The sequence below is a fragment of the Amblyraja radiata genome, chromosome 1 (assembly GCF_010909765.2).
Source record: "Amblyraja radiata isolate CabotCenter1 chromosome 1, sAmbRad1.1.pri, whole genome shotgun sequence".
In the NCBI taxonomy this organism is placed as follows: domain Eukaryota; kingdom Metazoa; phylum Chordata; class Chondrichthyes; order Rajiformes; family Rajidae; genus Amblyraja; species Amblyraja radiata.
The window spans coordinates 124,182,182-124,204,875 of record NC_045956.1 but is presented as its reverse complement, the minus strand read 5'-3'; positions in this window follow the sequence as shown (position 1 = coordinate 124,204,875).

Here is a 22,694-nt window from a genome sequence, read left to right as displayed (position 1 = left end):
GGCGCGCTTTAGCTGCCGCTGCTCTCTCTTCACATTGTGTTTTTGATTTTTTGTTTTTGGACTGAATTCTGTTTTTAATTTGTGTTTCTGTGATGTCTTTATTATTTATTTTATTCTGTTTATATGTTTTTTATTCCTGTTAATCTCTGTAAGGTGTCCTTGAGATGTCTGAAAGGCGCCCAAAAATAAAATTTATTTTTTTATTATTATTAAGATTGTGTGGAATGCACCAAGATACATCCAGAGAAGGCCGTGGCTGGTTTGTGCTGGGGAATATTTTCACATCTGTTCAGGCACCTGAGAGACAAATGGGGGAGATCGAGCATTTGATGCAATCAAGCATCTCCAGTTTCAGAAATATGATCATGGTCAATTGTTCTTTGATTGTCACATGTGCAAAGAGCGAACGCACAATGACATTTTTTTCTTGCAGTCCAGTAGAGTATTGCCATATCTAAGCACATCCCCGATTAGCAAATTGTGCAGAAATAATCTACTGATCCTGCATGCAAGAGGCGCCATATTTTGACACTATTTGCAAAGTTTAATCTACGCTCTAGGTCATGTGAGCGGTGCCCATTCCAGGCTGCCACAGGGCCTCCAGCCGTCGACTTCCCTAGGACGTGCGGGTCGACATGAGAACCAATGTCCATCACCTCCCGCATCCTCCTTTGTGCCCCGGGTCGCCTCCCGCAGCCGACCTTGAGAGCGCGCTAGGCCAGACCTTGGTTTCTTTAGATTCTGGAGTAGTTCCTGAGGATTGGCGGGTAGCAGACGTAACCCCACTTTTTAAGAAGGGAGGGAGAGAGAAAACGGGGAATTACAGACCAGTTAGTCTAACATCGGTAGTGGGGAAACTGCTAGAGTCCGTTATTAAAGATGGGATAGCAGCACATTTGGAAAGTGGTGAAATCATTGGACAAAGTCAGCATGGATTTACAAAAGGTAAATCATGTCTGACGAATCTTATAGAATTTTTCGAGGATGTAACTAGTAGCGTGGATAGGGGAGAACCAGTGGATGTGGTGTATCTGGACTTCCAGAAGGCTTTCGACAAGGTCCCACATAAAAGATTAGTTTACAAACTTAAAGCACATGGCATTGGGGGCTCAGTATTGATGTGGATAGAGAACTGGCTGGCAAACAGGAAGCAAAGAGTAGGAGTAAACGGGTCCTTTTCACAATGGCAGGCAGTGACTAGTGGGGTACCGCAAGGCTCAGTGCTGGGACCCCAGCTATTTACAATATATATTAATGATCTGGATGAGGGAATTGAAGGCAATATCTCCAAGTTTGCGGATGACACTAAGCTGGGGGGCAGTGTTAGCTGTGAGGAGGATGCTAGGAGACTGCAAGGTGACTTGGATAGGCTGGGTGAGTGGGCAAATGTTTGGCAGATGCAGTATAATGTGGATAAATGTGAGGTTATCCATTTTGGTGGCAAAAACAGGAAAGCAGACTATTATCTAAATGGTGGCCGACTAGGAAAAGGGGAGATGCAGCGAGACCTGGGTGTCATGGTACACCAGTCATTGAAAGTGGGCATGCAGGTGCAGCAGGCAGTGAAGAAAGCGAATGGTATGTTAGCTTTCATAGCAAAAGGATTTGAGTATAGGAGCAGGGAGGTTCTACTGCAGTTGTACAGGGTCTTGGTGAGACCACACCTGGAGTATTGCGTACAGTTTTGGTCTCCAAATCTGAGGAAGGACATTATTGCCATAGAGGGAGTGCAGAGAAGGTTCACCAGACTGATTCCTGGGATGTCAGGACTGTCTTATGAAGAAAGACTGGATAGACTTGGTTTATACTCTCTAGAATTTAGGAGATTGAGAGGGGATCTTATAGAAACTTACAAAATTCTTAAGGGGTTGGACAGGCTAGATGCAGGAAGATTGCTCCCGATGTTGGGGAAGTCCAGGACAAGGGGTCACAGCTTAAGGATAAGGGGGAAATCCTTTAAAACCGAGATGAGGAGAACTTTTTTCACACAGAGAGTGGTTAATCTCTGGAACTCTCTGCCACAGAGGGTAGTCGAGGCCAGTTCATTGGCTATATTTAAGAGGGAGTTAGATGTGGCCCTTGTGGCTAAGGGGATCAGAGGGTATGGAGAGAAGGCAGGTACGGGATACTGAGTTGGATGATCAGCCATGATCATATTGAATGGCGGTGCAGGCTCGAAGGGCCGAATGGCCTACTCCTGCACCTAATTTCTATGTTTCTATGTTTCTATGTTTCCTCCTCTACCGGCCTCACTGGTCACGTCCGTCACCATCGTCGGCTCCATCCTCCCGGTCTCTGGTCGACATGGGACAAGCAGGGACCAGCTCGGTGGGCTCCTTTTCCAGACCGCGGTCCGCTGGGTCCTACAAGCAGGGACTAGCTCGGCTGCTAAACCCTGTAGGACAGGAACCACTGGGCCTTGTGTTCAGCCGCGGGACACCAGCTCGGCAAATACCTCCTGTGCACCATGGTGCTCAGAGCTTCTGCCACCACTGCATGGCACTCTGAGAAATTCTCCCAGAAGAAGATAAGATGCTGGAAATCTTAGCAGGTCAGGCAGCTGCAGTGGAGAGAGAAATAGAATATATCATACAGGTCAGAGACTTTTAATGTCGTCAACATTAACACTCATTCTCTCTCTCCACTGATGTTGGCTGACGATGAATATTTCCAGCCTTTTCCGTTTGTTGTCTGGCAATGGTCATGGCGTCTTGGAACACAGAACCAAGCCCTTTGCCCCAACACATCCCACTTGCCTGCATCTTTCTGATATCCCGACAAACTTTTCCTATTCATACGCCTTAGTGTCTTTTAAATGTTTTAATCTTTTAATGTCTCTGGCAGCTTGTTCCACGTATGCATCACCCTCAATGTGAAAACGTTCCCTCTCAAGTCCCTTTTAACTCTTTCCCCTTTCACGTACAAAGAACAGTACAGCACAGGAACAGGACCTTTGGCCCACGATATTTGTGCCGAACACAACGCCAAGTTAAACTCATCTTGTGAAGAAGTAAAGAACTGCAGATCCTAGTAACTCAGTGGGTCAGGCAGTATCTCTGCAGGAAAATGGTAGGTGATGTTTCAGGTTTGAAGGGTCCCGACCCAAAACATCACCTCTCCTTTTCCTCCAGAGATGTTGCCTGACACACTGAGTTACTCCAGCACTTTGTGTCTGACAGTCACTGATTCACTTGAAACTTTAAGTTTTAAACTCTCCTACTCCGAGTAAAAGACTAATGCCCCTGTCCCACTTAGGAAACCTGAACGGAAACCTCTGGAGACTTTGTGCCCTACCCAAGGTTTCCGTGCAGTTGCCGGAGGTTGCAGGTGGTTGCCGGAGGTTGCAGGTAGTGGAAGCAGGTAGTGAGACTGACAAAAACCTCCGGGAACCTCCAGGAACCGCACGGAAACCTTGGGTGGGGCGCAAAGTCTCCAGAGGTTTCCGTTCAGGTTTCCTAAGTGGGACAGGGGCATAAGGCTATTCATGTGATAGAAAGAACTGCAGATGCTGGTTTAAATTGAAGGTAGACACAAAATGCTGTAATAACTCAGCGGGTGAGGCTGCATCTCAGGAGAGAAGGAATTGGCGACGTTTCGGGTGTCGAGACCCTTCTTCAGACAGATGTCAGGGAGGGGGCAGGACTAAGATAGAATGTAGGCGGAGACAGTAAGACCAGTGAGAGAACTGGGAAGGAGGAGGGGATGGAGAGAGAAAGCTAGGGCTATCTGATGTTAGAGAAGTCAATGTCCATACCGCTGGGGTGTAAACTGCCCAAGCAAAATAATGATGTGCTGTTCCTCCAATTTGCGCTGGGCCTCACTCTGACAATGGAGGAGGCCCAGGAAAGAAAGGTCAGATTGGGAATGGGAGGGGGAGTTGAAGTGCTGAGCCACCGGGAGAGCAGGTAGGTTAAGACGGATTGAGTGGAAGTGTTCAGTGAAACGATCGCCAAGCCTGCACTTGGTCTCGCCGATGTCGAGAAATTGACACCTTACTTTCCCTCTCTCTCCATCCCCTTCCCAGTTCTCCCACTCGTCTTACTCTCTGACCACATCTATCTCTGTCCCGCCCTCTCCCGACATCAGTCTGAAGAAGGGTCTCGACCCGAAACGTCGCCCATTCCTTCTCTCCAGAGATGCTGCCTGTCCCGCTGAGTTACTTCAGCATTTTGTGTCTACCTATGGCTATTCATCTTATTCATGCCCCTCATGATTTTATATACCCATGTAAGATCACCCATCAGCATCCTTTATTCCAGGGGAAAGGACACTGTTTGTCTAGTCCCTCGTTAACCCAAACCCTTCTGATCTGGTAACATGTTTTTTTGCACTATTTCAGTTTAATGACATCGTTCCTGCAAGAAGGTGGTCATAACTGTACACAGAACTCCAAATGTAACCTCACCAATGTCTTATATAGTTAATGGTGTTGGAATTCAATGCTCAGGTCTCTGACAGGTCTGTCAATCAGGTTCACAATGTGTAATCCTTGTTGCTCAGTACAACCTGCCAAGTTTGCTGTAGAAACAAGGAACCGGTAATACTGGTTTACAGCAAAGGACACAAAGTGATGGATCAGGCAGCGGGCCAGTCTGAAGAAGGGTCCCAACTGAAAATTGCACCTCAGTTTAGTTTGGTTTAATTTATTGTCACGTGTACCGAGGCGCAGTGAAAACCATTCAACAGAAAGACAATACATGATGACAATCAATCCATTTACAGTGTATAGATACATGATAAGGGAATAGTATTTAGTGCAAGGTAAAGCCAGCAATGTCCGGTCAAGGATAGTCCGAGGAACATCAATGAGGCAGATAGTAGTTCAGCACTGCTCTCTGGTTGTGGTAGGATGATTCAGTTGCCTGATAACAGCTGGGAAGAAACTGTCCCCGAATCTGGTGGTGTGCGTTTTCACACTTCTATACAATTTTGCATGATGGGAGAGGGGAGAAGAGGGAGTGGCCCGGGTGTGACTCATCCTTGATTATGCTGCTGGCCTTGCCGAGGCAGCGTGAAGTAGAAATTGAATCAATAGAAGGGAGGATGGTTTGTGCGATGGACTGGACTGCGTCCACAATTTGCTGCAATTTGTTATGGTCCTGGAATGGAGCTGTTCCCAAACCAAGCTTTGATGCATCCTGATAAAATGCTTTCAATGGTGCATCTGTAGAAGGTGCACCATAGAACCTATAGAAGGTTCTATAGAACCTATCCATGTTCTCCAGAGATGCTGCCTGACCTGCTGAGTTACTCGGACACCTTGTGTCATTGTCGGTTAAGTTTGCTTCCTAGTCCAAAGTACTGAGGATCTTGGATTATCACAGAATGATAACATTGACCCGTCTGCGCATCTTTTGGTGGTTAGGCACCAGTGGCTTCTTGAACAATAATAACCCTTGCAGTTGGCATGTACTAATCATCCTGGGATGCCTGGATTGCCATCTCTGGTGTCATGCATCAACATGGCTATGGAGGCCAAGCCAATGAATATTTTAAAGGCAGAGATAGATAGATTTGCGATTAGTATGTGTGTCAGAGGATATGGGGAGAAGGCAGGAGAATGGGGTTAAGAGGGTAAGATAGATCAACCATGATTGAAGGGCGGAGTGGGCTTGATAGGCTGAATGGCCTAATTTTGCTCCTATCACATGAACATGGATTTATGAGCAAAGCTGAGAGCCCTTTCATCCGAGTGCTATCTTTACAGACACATGACATAATTGACAATTTTGACAAGTCATCAGCATCTTGCATTTTCTTTTTTTTTTGACTGGAAGGTCCTGGGTCTGTCTCTGGCAGATTCCTTGGAGCAACTGGAGGCAATGATGCTGGTGACAGCCATGGGCATAGCAGGGATATCGGTCCAGCAATGGGTCGACTTCCTCCTGCATATATCTGAGTCCAGCTGATGTGACATCAGCATTGGGACATGTTAGGGGAAACTTTGCCTCTGAAACAATCACTGTGGAGGACTGCCAAACTGAAACACCCAACCACTGCTCACTGTATCCTGACATGGGTAGTTTCAATGTATCACTTCAAGCGACTTGTAGCGCAGTTGCTACAAAAACATTCTGTTCCAACATTTGTTTACGAAAGAACTGCAGATGCTGGAAAAATTAAAGGTAGGCAAAAATGCTAGAGAAACTCAGCAGGTAAGGCAGCATCTATGGAGCGAAGGAATAGGTGGCATTTCGGGTCGAGACTGAAGAAGGGTCTCGACCCGAAACATCACCTATTCCTTCGCTCCATAGTTGCACTCACTGAGTTTCTCCAGCATTTCTGTTCCAACATTTTGTCATTTGCTTTTCAAATGGAAGGGTTATAAATATAAACAAATGGGTTGACAGGCAAGTGATTAACAATACATACATGAAACACCTATATTTTTCACTGTTACATAGAGGTGAATTGCTAGCACATGCCAGACAGCATTTAGGTAAGAAAGTAACCACTGTTTATTTTTTTATCTTAGAGATACAGGGTGGAAACAGACCCTTCGGCCCACCGAGTTCACACCGACTAGTAACCCCCGTACACTAACACTATCCTACACACTATTGCCAAGTTACAATTTTTACAGAAACCAATTAACCTAAAAACTTGTATATCGGAGTGTGGGAGGAAGCCGGAGAATCTGTGGATAACCCATGAGGTCACAGGGAGAACGTACAAACTCCACACAGACAGCACCCGTAGTCAAGATCAAACCTGGGTCCCTGGCGCTGTAAGGCAGCCACCGTACCGCAATGTAATCAATACACAGGGATGAAATCAGCAGTGTTATGATATGACTATGTCGGAGGGACATCAAAATTAATATTACCCCTGCTGGTTCAATAGCTGTGGAAAGTTCATGAAACAAGTTTTAGATCAGAGTGGAGTCGGAAGATTAAGAACCAAATAAATGACTGACCTTTAAACACCAAGTGTGTGGGAGTACTGGGTTGTTGTGTGTCTGCTGTATGATCATCTGAGTTTGGGGAACTCCTTGTCCAGAGGGACTTCCTTATTTTCGGAAACTGCTCACGAGGGGCGCTGCATTGACGGCAGCCTCTGCCTACAGCCTGTTCGTTTTTTTCAATCTTTTAAAACATTTTTAGTCAGTTTAAAGTTGTTGGGGGAATCTTTGACTTTTCTATGTGGGGGAGGGGGGCAGGGTAAGGGGGAAACTATTTCCCAGTCTCTTCCTGGCGGGGACGCGACTATTTCGCCAAGTCGCGTCCTCGCCCTCCTCCTCGTGGCCTACCACCTGGATCGGAGCGGCCTTTCCTGCCGTGGACCGAGAACCGGACCAGAGCTACAACAGCGGCAGCGCAGCGCTGAATTCACCGTGGAGCGGGCGATGCCTACCTGGATCACTGTTTGGAATTCCGGAGCGTTGGGCCGCTGCTCCAACGTCATGGAGCTGCTGTTTGGGAGAGCTTCCAGCGCAGCCAGCGCTGAACAACATCGCGGAGTCCTGGGCCCTTTGTCGAGGGCCGCCAGCGTTGAAACTCCGCCCTGCGTGGCCTGCGGAGTTTGGGAGCCGCGGACTCCAGTAGGAGGTGGCCGACTCTGATATCCAGGCCGCTGAGGAGGTCCCCCAGCCCCGACGTCGGACTTACATCACCCTGGCGAGCGGGCCTGAACATCGGGCCGCCCGTAGCGGCGACTGCGGAGGGCTCGGGGAGGACCCGACCACGGGTGAACATTGGGGAACATTGGAGGAAGAGACTGACTTTGGTGCCTTCCCTCACAGTGGGAAACTTTGATTCTACTGTGTGGGGATGTTTTATGTTTAACTATACAGCCATACAGCCATGTGTTGTGTTCTTTATTTTTATTGTATGGCTGTATGGTGATCACATTTCACTGTGTCAACTGGCACATGTGACAAATACATGTATCTTGTATATTGTATCTTGATGTTAAAATATGATCAAATATGTGCTACGATTCAAAAAATGATGAAGCTGTGAAGAGATTTTATTTTCTAACCCTGCAACTTCACTGAGGTATCATTGGCATTCAGCCACACAAATATTGATTGTTACAATGAAAGAATGTGGATATATTATGTTAAAATATAACACCATGGATCTTCAAAGGGACTGGGAGAATAGAGCAGCTACTATATTCCTGGGTGGTCATACTGTACAACGTGTATTTAGAGAACATAGAACAGTACAGCACAGAAACGGGTCCTTTGGCCCACAATGTTTGTGGCAAACATGATGGCAAGTTAAAGATGCTGCCTGACCCGCTGAGTTACTCCAGCTTTTTCTTTTCTTCAGTATTGTCATCTTGGGCTATTGCTGTGATGTTCTCCTTAAACAATAAACCAACTCCCTTTCCTCTTTTATTCCCACTTCTGTCTCACCTGTAACATCTCTCTTGGAACACTAAGCTGCCCATCCAACTTCTTCCTTAGCCAAGTTTCTGTAATGGCTATACTGTCTCAGTTGCATGTAACTATCCACATCCTGTGTTCATCTGCCTTATCTGTCAGGGTTTTAGCATTGAATTCTATGCCATTTACTCCTCACTCCCTAGAATGCTCCTGCCCACCCTGTCTACTGAATTTGCTCTCAGCGAATTCTGTACTGACTCCAGTGTCCCACATGCATTATTACTGCATTGGATCCTGTCCCCCCCTGCTAGTTTTCTTCAAACCCTCCTGAGTAACACTAGCAAACCTGCCAGCTAAGATATTGGTGCCTGCCCTAAATCAGGTGCAACCTGTCCTTCTGTCACCTCTGCCCCTCAAGAGATTCCAGTTGTCTGAAAGTCTAAATTAATTACATTGCACCAACTCCTGTAATGCATTGAGAGTGAAACTTAAGCAGTTTTTATGATCACAAGATTTCATGGAATTTTATTCCAAAATATCTTTCTATTTTGGGCAGCACAATGGCGCAGTAATAGAGTTTCTACTTTACAGCGCCAGAGACCCAAGTTGGATCATAATTATGGGTGCTGTGTGTACGGAGTTTGTATGTTCTCCCTATGACTGCATGGATTTCCTCCCACACTTTCAAGATGTACAGGTTTGTAACATAATTGACTTTGATAAAATTGCAAATTATCCCTAGTGTGTAGGATAATGCAAGTGTACAGGGTAATCGCTGGTTGGTGCAGACCCGTTGGGCCAAAGGGTCTGTTTCCACGTTGTATCTCTAAAGTCTAAAGCCCAGATTACACTATATACCCCCAAATAGTCAACAGAATCAGCAGAACTAATAAGCGAGGAGATTACACAATATGCCTGAATTAAGAATAAAGTGACTGTCCTCATGTTATTCTAATTTCGAATTTAAAAGTAATTCAATGCAGAAGGTCAAACAACTTGAATCAGGTATGTGGGTGGATTAGACATTTGGGTATTGCTGCTCTGACCACCCTACTTCTGCACCCACCCCCACATCTGCCTCCGCAATAACTTCCACAGAAAACTAGTGGAATCCCCCCTAAGAAGTGACTACTTCTCATCCAACTTGACTGGACTTTTTTTCTGAAGTAGCTGTGGGAAATCCTGTCAATCTCTGTGGCAATTATGACCAATGAGTCATCCACAATTTCATTTCACGATGTCTGCGCAGGAATTTCATAAATCTTGCTCTCCTTCTTAGCAAATGTAAAATTTAAAGTATAAAACTAACCAAACGCAATTTTTGTATTTGTGATGATAGTGAAACTATTCATGTTTTTTTTTGTCATTTCTCAAGCAACCAACTATATCATTGCTTATAATTTATAGAAATGTTGAATTTGCTGCTATTGACCCAGCATGTCTTGATGCAGCGAGCTGCTTGCAGCTTCTTCTACAACAGTCAACAAAATATCACATGAACTGATGAGAATTTGTATTGTGATGCATCAGTGCACCTTAGAGTTACAATGTTTTGCTTTTGTTATTTATTTGGTGCCGAAACAGGCCCTTCAGCTCACTGCACTGACCAAGAAATTATACATTTACATTTCAGCTTCTAATTTAATCATATCCATTTTACAAATCTTAGTTTAGCACTGTACAATGTTTACGTGCTAGTCTCCCAAGGGCAAGCTAGTCTCCCAAGAGGGTCAAACAAGATTATAACCTATCACTACATCCCAGTGTATAACTAGTACAATGAACAATAAAACATTTAATACTTAATTTAATAATATGACAAAATATTGCACGGTTGTACTCACTAAATATCATGAAATATAACTATCAAGCAAGTTAAGAAAAAGATGGTAATCATGTATTTTACCAATTTACAAGTAATTACCTACTGACCAAACACCACCAATGAGAAGTTTCACAATAATTTCCACAAAGGTTCAGGCGTAATATGTGTTCGGGGGTCTGAACCAACTCTTGTCCTGGTGTCTTCTGCTGATCTGTGGTACTGCAGTCACGATGTGACGTACGGCTCAGGATTCCACTGAACCAGAGGAGGTCCGTGTAGTTTAACAAACATAAGTGCTGATACATGATCATTCTTGAGCGTGTTGGTGTTATTATCAAGTTCATGGGACTGAATCCCCTCTCACATTCAGCAGTACTAATAGGAATAACTGGTGAACAGCTCAGTAATGGGCGTATATCTTTGGGGATGTGGCGTCCACGATCCTCCACATAATCTCTGAAGGCATTTATTACAGAGGAAAGCCTAAACCTCTTACAGAGAGATGATATTGCAGCATCTCCATAATTAGGTGGTATTTCAGCAGGCCAACAGCATTTATCAAGGACACACAATTCATTTGGCAGGGATTTATACATACTATGAGGTTCAGAAGAATGAGAACCTTTCATGGATGTTGTTGTTAACATACGGTGCTGAACATTGTTTATAAGACTGGTAAGAAACTGTTGATAATTAATGGAGATGATTTTGTTGTTGCTTGTTAAGGTAATTTGCATCTACATCTACGGCAAGATGGCGCCTGCCTGCGGCGACTTTTGCGGAGCACCAGAACATAAAAGGTTCACCTACAACTTCCATCAACTCACCTGGATCAGGAAAACGGCAGAAAACTGTGCCGTTTCGGACAAGCTGCGTGAGCACCTGAAGACTCTGGCAATTTTGAGATCTCCCGCAGCTGCGGGAGCCCCGGACTTTAAACTTTCCCATGCTGGCTGGAAATCACCCGACCCGACAGAGGAACGCAGGTGCTGTACCTGGAAACCACGGGATGACCTCCAGAGCCAACGGGCTAGATCCTCCAGAAACAACGGAGCTGGAGCTGCAGCTGCCAACTTTGGGGGAACACCCATTCGTTACGGAGCAGGAGCAGCCGTCTGTGAAGGAATTCCCGTTCCAGTGCAGGTTCGCAGAAACAGCAGGTACAGCAAACACAGTACCTGGAAACAAAGAGGAAGCCTCCATTGTATCCGGAAACATGGCCGACGGGCAGGACTTCAGGTCAGACTGAAGCGCAGGGGACTTCAGCCCCCTCTCCCTACTATCCTACTGGTCAATGTACAGTCCCTTGAAAACAAAGTGGAGGACTTAAGGGCAAGGTTGCTTTATCAAAGGAAGCTGAGGGAATGCTCTGTGTTCTGTTTCACAGAGACATAGCTCACCCCCAGCTCCCCAGACTCAGCGGTCCAGCCTGAAGGGTTCTCCATCCACCGTATGGACCATACACTGGCATCTGGGAAAGGGAAAGGAGGGGGCGTCTGCCTTATGGTCAACTCTGCGTGGTGCTCAGACGTGGCAGTCCTGTCCAACTCCTGCTCTCCACACCTGGATCATCTGGCGGTGAAGTGCCGTCCCTTCTACCTCCCAAGGGAATTAACCTCCATCATCCTGACCGCGGTCTACATCCCACCCCAGGCAGACGTCCGTCTGGCACTGGAGGAGCTGCACGCCGTGGTCAACAAACACCAGACGTCTTATCCCGAGGCATTTACCACCATTGCTGGGGACTTCAATAAGACAAACCTCAGGAAATCATTCCCCAACTTTTACCAACATGTCTCCTGCTGCACCAGAGGACCAAACACCCTCGACCACTGCTACATCACCATCAAGAATGCCTATCGCTCTATCCCTTGCCCTCACTTCGGTAAATCTGACCATAACACGGTGCTGCAATTGAAGAGCGCACCCCCAGAGGTGAGGACAGTACAGAGCTGTTCGGGGGGGGGGGGGGGGGGGGGGGGGCAGAGGAACAACTCCAGGACTGTTTGAAGTCTGTAGACTGGGCAATTTTCAAGGACTCCGCAACGGACTTGAACGAATATGCCACAGTCGTTACAGACTTCATAAAGAAATGTGTGGAGGACTGCATCCCTACAAAAACCTTCCGAGTGTTTCCCAATCAGAAACCTTGGATGAATTTTGAGATCCGCACACTTCTGAAGACCAGACACAGGGCATTCATGTCTGATGATACAGAGGTCTACAAGAAGTCCAGATACGACCTTGGTAAGGCCATCAAAAAGGCCAAAAGGGACTTCTGCTCCAAACTGGAGGACAAGACAGATGTTCGGCAGCTGTGGCGGGGCCTGAATGCAATCACCTCCTACAAGGCGAAACCAGGAGGCAGCTCGAATGTTGGCGAAACATCACTCCCTGCCGAGCTCAATGCGTTTTACGCACGCTTTGATAGGGAGAATACTGATATGCCTTCCCGAGCCCCCATTCACTGTGATGGTATTTCAGTCTCAGTCACAGAGGCCGACGTCAGGAAATCCTTCAGAGGGGTGTACCCTCGAAAAGCACCTGGACTTGATGGTATACCCGGTCGTGTTCTAAAAACCTGTGAGGACCAACTGGATGGAGTTTTTACGGACATTTTCAACCTCTCATTTCTGAGGTATGAGGTCCTGCTTTAAAAGGGCATCAGTTATACCGGTGCCCAAGAAGAGCAAGGCGACGTGCCTCAATGACTATCGACCAGTGGCACTAACGCCTGTGGTGATGAAATGCTTTGAGAGATTGATCATGGCGCAAATCAACTCCTACCTCTACAAAAATCTTGACCCACTGCAGTTCGCTTACTGCCACAACAGATCAACTGTGGATGCGATCTCGCTGGCCGTCCACTCTGCTCTGGACCACTTGGACAACAAAAACTCATATGTCAGGCTGTTATTCATTTATTACAGCTCGGCATTTAACACAATCATCCCCTCCAAGCTGGTTACCAAACTCACAGAACTGGGTTTCTGCGCATCCCTCTGCAATTGGATCCTCGACTTCCTCATTCACAGACCACAGTCTATTCGTATTGGTGGAAATGTGTCAGCCTCGATAACAATCAGCACGGGCGCACCTCAAAGCTGCGTGCTCAGCCCCCTGCTGTACTCACTCTATACTCATGACTGCATAGTCGGTCATAGTGCGAACTCCATCATCAAGTTCATTGACGACACCACTGTTGTGGGACTTATCACTGATGGGGATGAGTCAAAGTATAGAAGAGAGATCGAGCGTCCATATGGTACCAGCACAATAACCTCGCCCTCAACACCAGCAAGGAACTGATTGTGGACTTTGGAAGGAGTAGGATGGGGACCCACACCCCCGTTTATATCAATGGGTCAATGGTTGAAAGGGTCAAGAGCTGTAAATTCCTGGGCGTGCATATCTCTGAAGATCTCTCCTGGTCCCAGAACACTGTTGCAATTATAAAGAAAGCACATCAGCGCCTCTACTTCCTGAGAAGATTACAGAGAGTCGGTTTGTCAAGGAGGACTCTCTCTAACTTCTACAGGTGCACAATAGAGAGCATGCTGACCGGTTGCATCGTGGCTTGGTTCTGCAACTTGAGCGCCCTAGAGAGGAAAAGACTACAAAAAGTAATAAACACTGCCCAATCCATCATCAGCTCTGACCTCCCTTCCATCGAGGGGATCTATCGCAGTCGCTGCCTCAAAAAGGCTGGCAGCATCATCAAGGACCCACACCATCCTGGCCACACACTCATCTCCCCGCTACCTTCAGGTAGAAGGTACAGGAGCCTGAAGACTGCAACGACCAGGGTCAGGAATAGCTACTTCCCCACAGCCATCAGGTTATTAAACCTGGCTCGGACAAGTCTCTGAACATTAATAGCCCATTATCTGTTATTTGCACTTTATCAATTTATTTATTCATGTGTGTATATATTTATATAATGGTACATGGACACACTGATCTGTTTTGTAATCATGCCTACTATGTTCTGTTGTGCTGAAGCAAAGCAAGAATTTCATTGTCCTATCAGGGACACATGACAATAAACTCTCTTGAATCTAATTTCTTCAAATTTCCCCTTTTCAACTGCCTCTTGAGCTTCTAGAGTTTTTGTACCAGGTTGCTCTTTCAATCCATGCAGTGATCTTATGCTCCTTTGGATCAGTTTGTCTAAATAAAAGTGTGTTTCTGTAAGCACTCTGACAGTAAACCAAGTTCCGGCAACGTGCCATACATTAGAGCTAAATCCAATAGAAACTGTTCTGAAGAGAGTCTTAATAATAATAATAATAATAATAATATATTTTATTTTCATTGCACATATGTGCAACGAGATTTGGTATGCAGTTTCCATCCGATGTCATAACTTAAACAACTAATACAATTTAGATTTAGATACTCCGAGAAACATGATTTATAAAATGACCAGTAAAACAGTAAAACAGTCAAAACAGTCTAAAGTGCAAATGTGTCTGTGCCGGGTCGATGTGCGATGTCTTGTCAACAGACCGTCTTAGGTTTTTCTGTCATCCCAGATCTTGTTTCATCCTTCATTGTTTTTTCAAAATGAAGACACAGTGCTTCATAATTCTGCCACACTGCTGAAATTGTTTGAAACGAGTTAGCTACCCACCGGGTGCCCAGAACACGGCCTATTTTGCAAATTTGTTGTTCTTGTTGAGAGGCACATTCAGACAGTTCCTTCTGATTTAGAGGTGATCTACTGTACACAGAGTACAATTTATTCATAAATGATTGAAAATGATTAATTCCATGAACTTCTCTCACCGAATCACCTACTGCAAGTTATTAATCTGTGATTAAGACAGTGTCAAATTATCACATCAGGGTAATGTTCCTTGAGAATTGTAACAACACCAGATTTGACACCAAGCATTGCGCTCGCCCCATCACTAGCAAATGCTACAAGGTTCTGTTTCAAGTAAGAGTCATGTTTACTGAGAGTTCAATAGATGCTTAACAATAGTTGCAGCTTTCTGATCAGGCAGTTCAATTATATCTAGAAACATAAAATGGGGATCACCTTCCTCATCACTTTCACATTTCAAATAAACTATTAGGATGGTCTTGATGCTCAGGCTTTTTGTTTCATCAGAGAACAGAAATGTGGCCATTTATCTGGATATGCTGGCAAGTTTTCTTTTTCATATTAATGGCCATGTGGTTAATGATCTCCGTAGCACTAGTGCGGGAATGGAGTCCAATTCTAACGTCAATACCATTTTTGTTTTGAAGGTCCAGGAAGCCAAAGTGATCAGAGTGTGGTTTGCCATTCTGAGCTAAATAATATGCAGAACGAAAAATTGTCCAGGTGCGACAAAGGTTCACCTGTATCTCCTCCAACCTCATCTACTGCATCCGCTGCTCTAGATGTCAGCTGATTTACATCGGGGAGACCAAGCGTAGGTTGGGCGATCGTTTCGCCGAACACCTCCGCTCAGTCCGCAAAAACCTACCTGAACTCCCGGTGGCTCAGCACTTCAACTCCCCCTCCCATTCCCAATCCGACCTCTCTGTCCTGGGTCTCCTCCATTGCCAGAGTGAGCAACAGCGGAGATTGGAGGAACAGCACCTCATATTCCGTCTGGGGACCTTGCGTCCTTATGGCATTAACATTGAATTCTCCCAATTTTGCTAGCCCTTGCTGTCTCCTCCCCTTCCTTAACCCTCTAGCTGTCTCCTCCCACCATCCCATCCGCCCGCCCTCGGGCTCCTCCCCCTCCTCCCCTTTTCCTTCTTTCTCCCACCCCCCATCAGTCTGAAGAAGGGTTTCGGCCCGAAACGTCGCCTATTTCCTTCGCTCCATAGATGCTGCTGCACCCGCTGAGTTTCCCCAGCAATTTTGTGTACCTTTGAAAAATTGAACAAGTTGTCTTTAGATGCAAAGCATTCATGGTGTCATGTAATTTTCCAAGAGCATCTTCACCAGCTTTATTTTCAACACCTAGAGCAGCAGTGTGAGCTTTTGATAGTTTTTGATCAACAATTTTTTTTCTGAGAGACTTCAAGCGTGTACTTCGATCGGCTCCATAACAGGATATTTGGTACATTTGCCATTCATTTGACAGCCTCAAATCCTCAGGTGAAAAGTGTCAGATTGCTTATGTTTGCACATACTTTACACCCATTTATCATTCTTGAAGTCTAACCAAGGATAAGTTTCTTTCTTTTTCTTCCACATTTCTTCAGTCCACACACCTGAACAGGGATACAAGCCTGACATCGAAACATCAGTAACTTCAGAACTACCTTTGGACCCGGTTAGAAAATTTGAACTAGAAGCAGGTGAAACACAGCTTTTGTCACTTTTACTATTATCAGTCTCTTGTACGTTATTCTTACACTCCTCGGCTTGTTTAAGAAAGAAAGAAGTTAACGTTGTTTGCGTGGAAGCCATAGAGTTGTTAATGAGAAAAATTTACTTTAGTATTAGAGAGTAATCTACGGAGTGGCACAGACTACCACAGGTGTATCCTAATGCCCCTGTCCCACTTAGGAAACCTGAACGGAAACCTCTGGAGACTTTGCGCCCCACCCAAGGTTTCCGTGCAGTTCCCGGAGGTTTTTGTCAGTCTCCCTACCGGCTTCCATTACCTGCAACCTCCGGCAACCACCTGCAACCTCCGGGAACCGCACGGAAACCTTGGGTGGGGCGCAAAGTCTCCAGATTTTCCGTTCAGGTTTCCTAAGTGGGACAGGAGCATTAGAAATGCAACTGAGTCAGAGCAGACAGCAGGGCCCTGCATCACTTAGCAGTTGATCAGCTGCAGTTATAAAAGTAACAGAATTTACCGAAATAAAGCAAATACGTTTTTTGCATTTTAGCCACCTAAATTGGAACCAACTCAACCAAGTAATCAAGTATGAAAAAAGAACGTTTAATGAACTATTAAACACAAATATCGCAGAATATTAGTATCAAAAGCAGTAGGTTGCCTCGTACCATTTCTCTCGCCGAAATGTTTGGACAGGAAGTGTACGTGTCGATACTCACAATATCCTCATAATAATGTGGGGTATTACATGGTTAGTAGACCAATACAAATCCTGTTTAGCTTTTAGATATATAAGGGGTGAAAGAAGGTTGAATCTTTACATAAATTATTATCTTATCTACTCCAGCCTTCGCTTCTGTAAAATTCCCTTTATTTAATATGCGCCGCTGTTAAATTCCCCGCTAGTTAAAATTCCCTGCTGTTATGTTTTTGTTATTTTTGTTACAGAGGTGCCGGAGCAGTGCTTGTTATAAGTGAGCCAAGCAAAATGTAAGGTGCTGTTCCACCAATTTGCATGTGGTCTCACTCTGGCAATGGAGGAGGCCTAGGACAGAACGGTCAGTATGAGAATGGGAAGGGGAGTTGAAATGGTTGTGAACTGGGATATCCCGTAGGCCTAGGTGGACCAAGCGCAAGTGTTCAGCGAAATGGTCGACGAGTCTATGTTTGGTCTCACTGATGACCTGCTGATTTTCTCCAGCACTTTGTGTTCAATGCAAGAATCTAGCATCTGCAGTTCCTAGTGTCTACTACTACTGAACTCATGTCTTTCAGCAACAAAGGGCAAGTTACTGCCAGTGATTGCTAAGTTGTTGTAGGGAACTTTTCTCACAGCTGCAAGAGCCTATAGGTTGCATTGACCACAGTTTCTGGATCACTAACCATTGTAGATAAGGGCTATTGAGGGACAAGGGCTGTCAATGGATGACATGGATGAAGATGCAGCCAGCATACAATGAGAAATATGGCACCACAAGTAATCTGAGGGAGCCTTTCATTGATGTGTTGATCTGATAGCCCCAGACCTGCAGTAAATAGTGAGGCATTACACCTGTCTCTGACCTCTAAAATAATTTTGAACTTAACATGGGTGAATTTCCAGAGCTGCTGAGAAAAATTCTTGAATGCAGCAGGATAGCGTAATACAATCATGTGAAGTGCAGGGGAGAACGGGATTGTCAAAACAATCCTCTTACAAAATGAAACTGGGTTTATCTTACTCTGATCTACAGTAAAGATTAGCATTCTGTAGAGTCGAGGAAATGAAGAAACAGGAACTGGCAACCTCCCCTCCCATTGCACAGAAGAAAACGGGAAACAATCATGTGAAATGAAACCACTGCCACTCGAATCAATGCATTCACATCACATGAATTGAGTGGATAACAATATGAACTATACGTGCTCCAAAAACGTCCACTATTGTATCACCGGTCACTGAAATGAAAATGAAAAGTCCTTTGTTGTAGTTTTTCTTCCATTGAACAAAGCTGGGAAACAATGGAGGTTTCAGCTGGTGATGTATTGTAGTATCATTGCTGGTGATTCATTTTTGGTCGCTCATTATTTTTACTCTGGATCTTTGAATGAAAATCTAATAACTTTGCCTGATGATTTTCGACTCACTTTTATGTCCGAACATGCTTTCTATTTCAAGCTTCCGCATCATGTTCATAAGAGTTCATAAGACATAGGAGCAGAATTAGGCCATTTGACCCATCACGTCTGCTCCACCATTTGATCAAGGTTGATCTATTTTTCTCTCTCAATCTCCTGCCTTCTCCCCATAACCTTTGACAGCCTTACTGATCACAAACCTATTAATCTCCACATTAAAAATACCCCAAAAATCCCAATCCACAGACGACTGTGGCAATGAATTCCACAGATTCACCACCCTCTGGTTGAATACTTTTCCTTCTCATTTCCTTTCTAAAGGTATGTCTTATTATTCCAAGGCTATGTCCTCTGCTCCTAGACTCCCCCACTACTGGAAACATAATTTCCACATCCACTCTATGTAGGCCTTTTCTTATTCAGTACGTTTCAATGAGATACTTCACTTAACATCAAAGGTGCCATTAACCATGCTCTCATGCTAGTTCCCCAATAATTACCTTCCTTAGAGGTTTATGGAGATTTGGCTATTATGGTGAAGAGCATACAGATCAAGTAGGAAAATGGAGTTGAATCTGAGCTCAGATCAGCTACGTGCTTATTGAATGGAGGAGCAGATTCAAGTAACTTTATTCCATCATAGATTTTAATCTAACATAGAAACATAGAAAATAGGTGCAGGAGTAGGCCATTCGAGTTCTGCACCGCTATTCAATATGATCATGGCTGATCATCCAAGTCAGTATCCTGTTACCTGCTTTCTCTCCATACCCCCTGATCCCTTTAGCCACAAGGGCCACATCTAACTCCCTCTTAAATATAGCCAATGAACTGGCCTCAACTACATTCTGTGGCAGAGAATTCCAGAGATTCACCACTCTCTGTGTGAAAAATGTTTTTCTCATGTTTTTTTCTCACAGTGTGGCTTGGTAAATCGAACACTTGTGAATGAAGGAGGATACAGAAAGTCCCTCAAGAAGGCAGCTAATATCATCAAAGTCCCACACTCCTTCGCCATGCTTTCATCTCACTGCTACCATGGGAAAGAAGGCACAAAAGCCTTAGGACTGTTATCTTCAGGTTCAAGAACAACTTATTTCTGTCAACCATTAGGTTCATGAACCACCCTGCACAAGCAAAACCACAACCCAACCTCTGCACCAAAACCTCTCAGGACTTTGCACAACTGTGGTTGCATTACACAATTTGGTTTTTACACTATCATAGTCTGGTTTACTTGGAATAACTGATAATTTATTCTATAGTTATTACTGTTGTTGTTGTTACATATAATGTACCTGTAAGTTGCTGCAAGAAAGAATTTAATTGGTCGGGTTCATAACCATTATCTGGGGTGGCACTGTGGCGCAGCGGTAGAGTTGATGCCTCACAGCGGCAGAGACTCTGGTTCAATCCTGACTACGGATGCTGTCTGTATGGAGTTTGTATGTTCTCCCCGTGACCGCGGTGGTTTTCTAATGAGATCATCAGTTTCCTCCCACACTCCAAAGACGTACAGCTTTGTAGGCTTCTCCTTCTTATTGAGTCCACACACATGGTCTGCATACATGGTGTCTGTCTTGTCGCTTCTTGTGCTTCTTGTGCGTGGTGGTGGAAAGATTGGTGGAAACAGGGCCGTGACACGAACGCTCTTTCCTTGACCTCGGTTTGTAGGCTAATAGGTTTGGTAAAATTGTAAAAATGTTGTAGTTATGGTGCGGGGATCGCTGTTGGTGCAGACTCGGTGGGCTGATGCGCCTGTTACAGCACTGTATCTCTAAACTAAACGAAACGAAACAAAAAAATATGACAAATAAATATTTTTCTGAATTGTATTTCAGTGGGACCCAGGACTCCAGACCTCATTACAGGCTTGGTTAATACACAGATATAAAAGAGGATACGCAGGGCAGAATAAGAATTATATTAATGATTTGAAAACAGCTTTAAACCAGGAGCTATGATTAAACTGAAATGAATACGTCAAAGGGAGATGTCTAAGGTTGTTGGAGGTAAATCATCACAGCCCCTGTATGAGTTCCTAAGGGCATTCACTGAGGCACTTTTATCCACCTCATGAGCAAATTTACTTCAATCATAAAGGGCAAAGTGGAGCTGTGGTCTACAAACCTGTACGTGCCAGTGTGCAAAAAAAGACACAAATTGCTAGCGTAAATCAGCGGGTCAGGCAACATCCGTGGAAAACATGGATAGGTGACATTTTAGGTCAGGACCCTTCTTCAGACCTTCAGAGGGGAAGAAAGGTGGAAGGGAATAGAAGGGGGATGGGGAGAAGGGGTGGAGAGGAGGGGTGGTTGATAGTTACCAAAAATTGGAGAATTCAATGTTCGTACCGTTGGGTTGTAAGCTACCCAAGCAGAATATGAAGTGCAATTCCTCCTGCTTGTGTGCGGCCTCACTCTACAAATGTATGGTGTTTGCAGCCATGTGCAACCTGCAAATCAGAATAGCAGAATAGACGATGAATTTCACTGTACCTTAATCGGTACACGTGACAATAAAATACCTTTGAACCTTTAATAATCCTAATATGTCCAATGGTATTCGATGCACAACTGACCATAACCACAGACATGACCTGTCCAATAACCCTCATCATCATTTGCTCCATTAGGGGTAGGATTGATGTCATATATGATCAATCATTTAATCATAATCAGACTATTGTAAAACATATTTAAACCCACCAGGTAGGAATTAATTGATGTGGAGTTAACATATTGATTACAGCATTCTTCCCACTTTCTTGTTGTAATCAAGTCCATGTCTATTTTAACTTCATGGTTACAAATGAAACAATTTAGCACTAAGTGTTAATTTGTGAATGTGAATGAAAGCCGAATGACATTTCCTCTGCATTTTCCATGTTGCTTCATGTCAGAATATAGATGATTTGCCCAACCTGAATAATATCTCTATTCAATTAAATGTTAATTATTCGTTATAAACAATGGGAGGTGTCAGAAATTGCCTTAAGGCTTTGGATCCTAGAATGTTATTGTTACGTGGAAAATATTTGAGGTTTGATTGCATGACTTATGAAGTCAGCTAAAATTCCACTTAATTTTTAATCAATTCCTCCTTCCTGTATTTCATTAATAAAATCAAGAATGCAGTCAATTTTTAAACTTGAGTTTTAAATTGGTCCCATTGATGTGAATGGTAGTAATGATTGCAAGAGCTCTCTAAGATGATTTTGACCAGTTTGAAACAGCTTTTTGTGCATGTGAAACACAAAACAGGGGTAATTAAAATAATGGGAAAGCAAAAGACTCCAAATGCTGGAAATCTGAAATAAAAAGAAACGTTATTGTGTAGGTCATATGGTGTCTGTGCAGCCAGCAGAGTTAACATTTGAAGTTTTTCAGATGATCACTCATCTGAAAAAATCAGTTTTTCATTCCATAGGCACTGCCTGACCATGTCCAGCATTTTCTATGCTTGAAATTATGTTGAATCCTGTTAGCCAGTGGGATGAAACAAACACACTGTTCTATCCTGGATAGTTTTAAAGCTCCTGACATTTGCTCTTTAGGGACTCAGGGACATTTTCTTCCCTGCTGTAATCAAGCAAATGGGCCATCCTACCAACAATTAGAGAGCTACTATCTACCTCATTGGAGATCAGTCTATCTTTGATCGGACTTTACTGGACTAAATGTTTTTTTCGTTATTCTCCTGATTATGCGCTCTTATCAGGAGCACCAAACTGATAACCCAAATGGGGTGTTGATCCCATAAAGGGGGCCACAGAACTCTGAAAGCTGAACCAAATTACCTGATATCGTCAGAACCACATCTGTGCTTCCACTTATTGAAGGATACCCCACAAGAAACCTGTGTGATCCATAATATTGGACCATAGTGGGCTCAGTGCAATTAACAAAATTCTACCGCAACACGAATCGAGAAGAATCAGGAAAATACAGTCGCAATGGCAGGTTTTTCACTGAACAGCATTTTCTTTACCACACATCAGTACACATGACAATAAAGATATTCCTTGGGACCCTTACGTAAATCAGATTTTACGTATGTCGGAATCACCATCCCCATCCTCTGTCCAAAACAACTCGCTAAGAGTATTAACCCTCTCAATGGC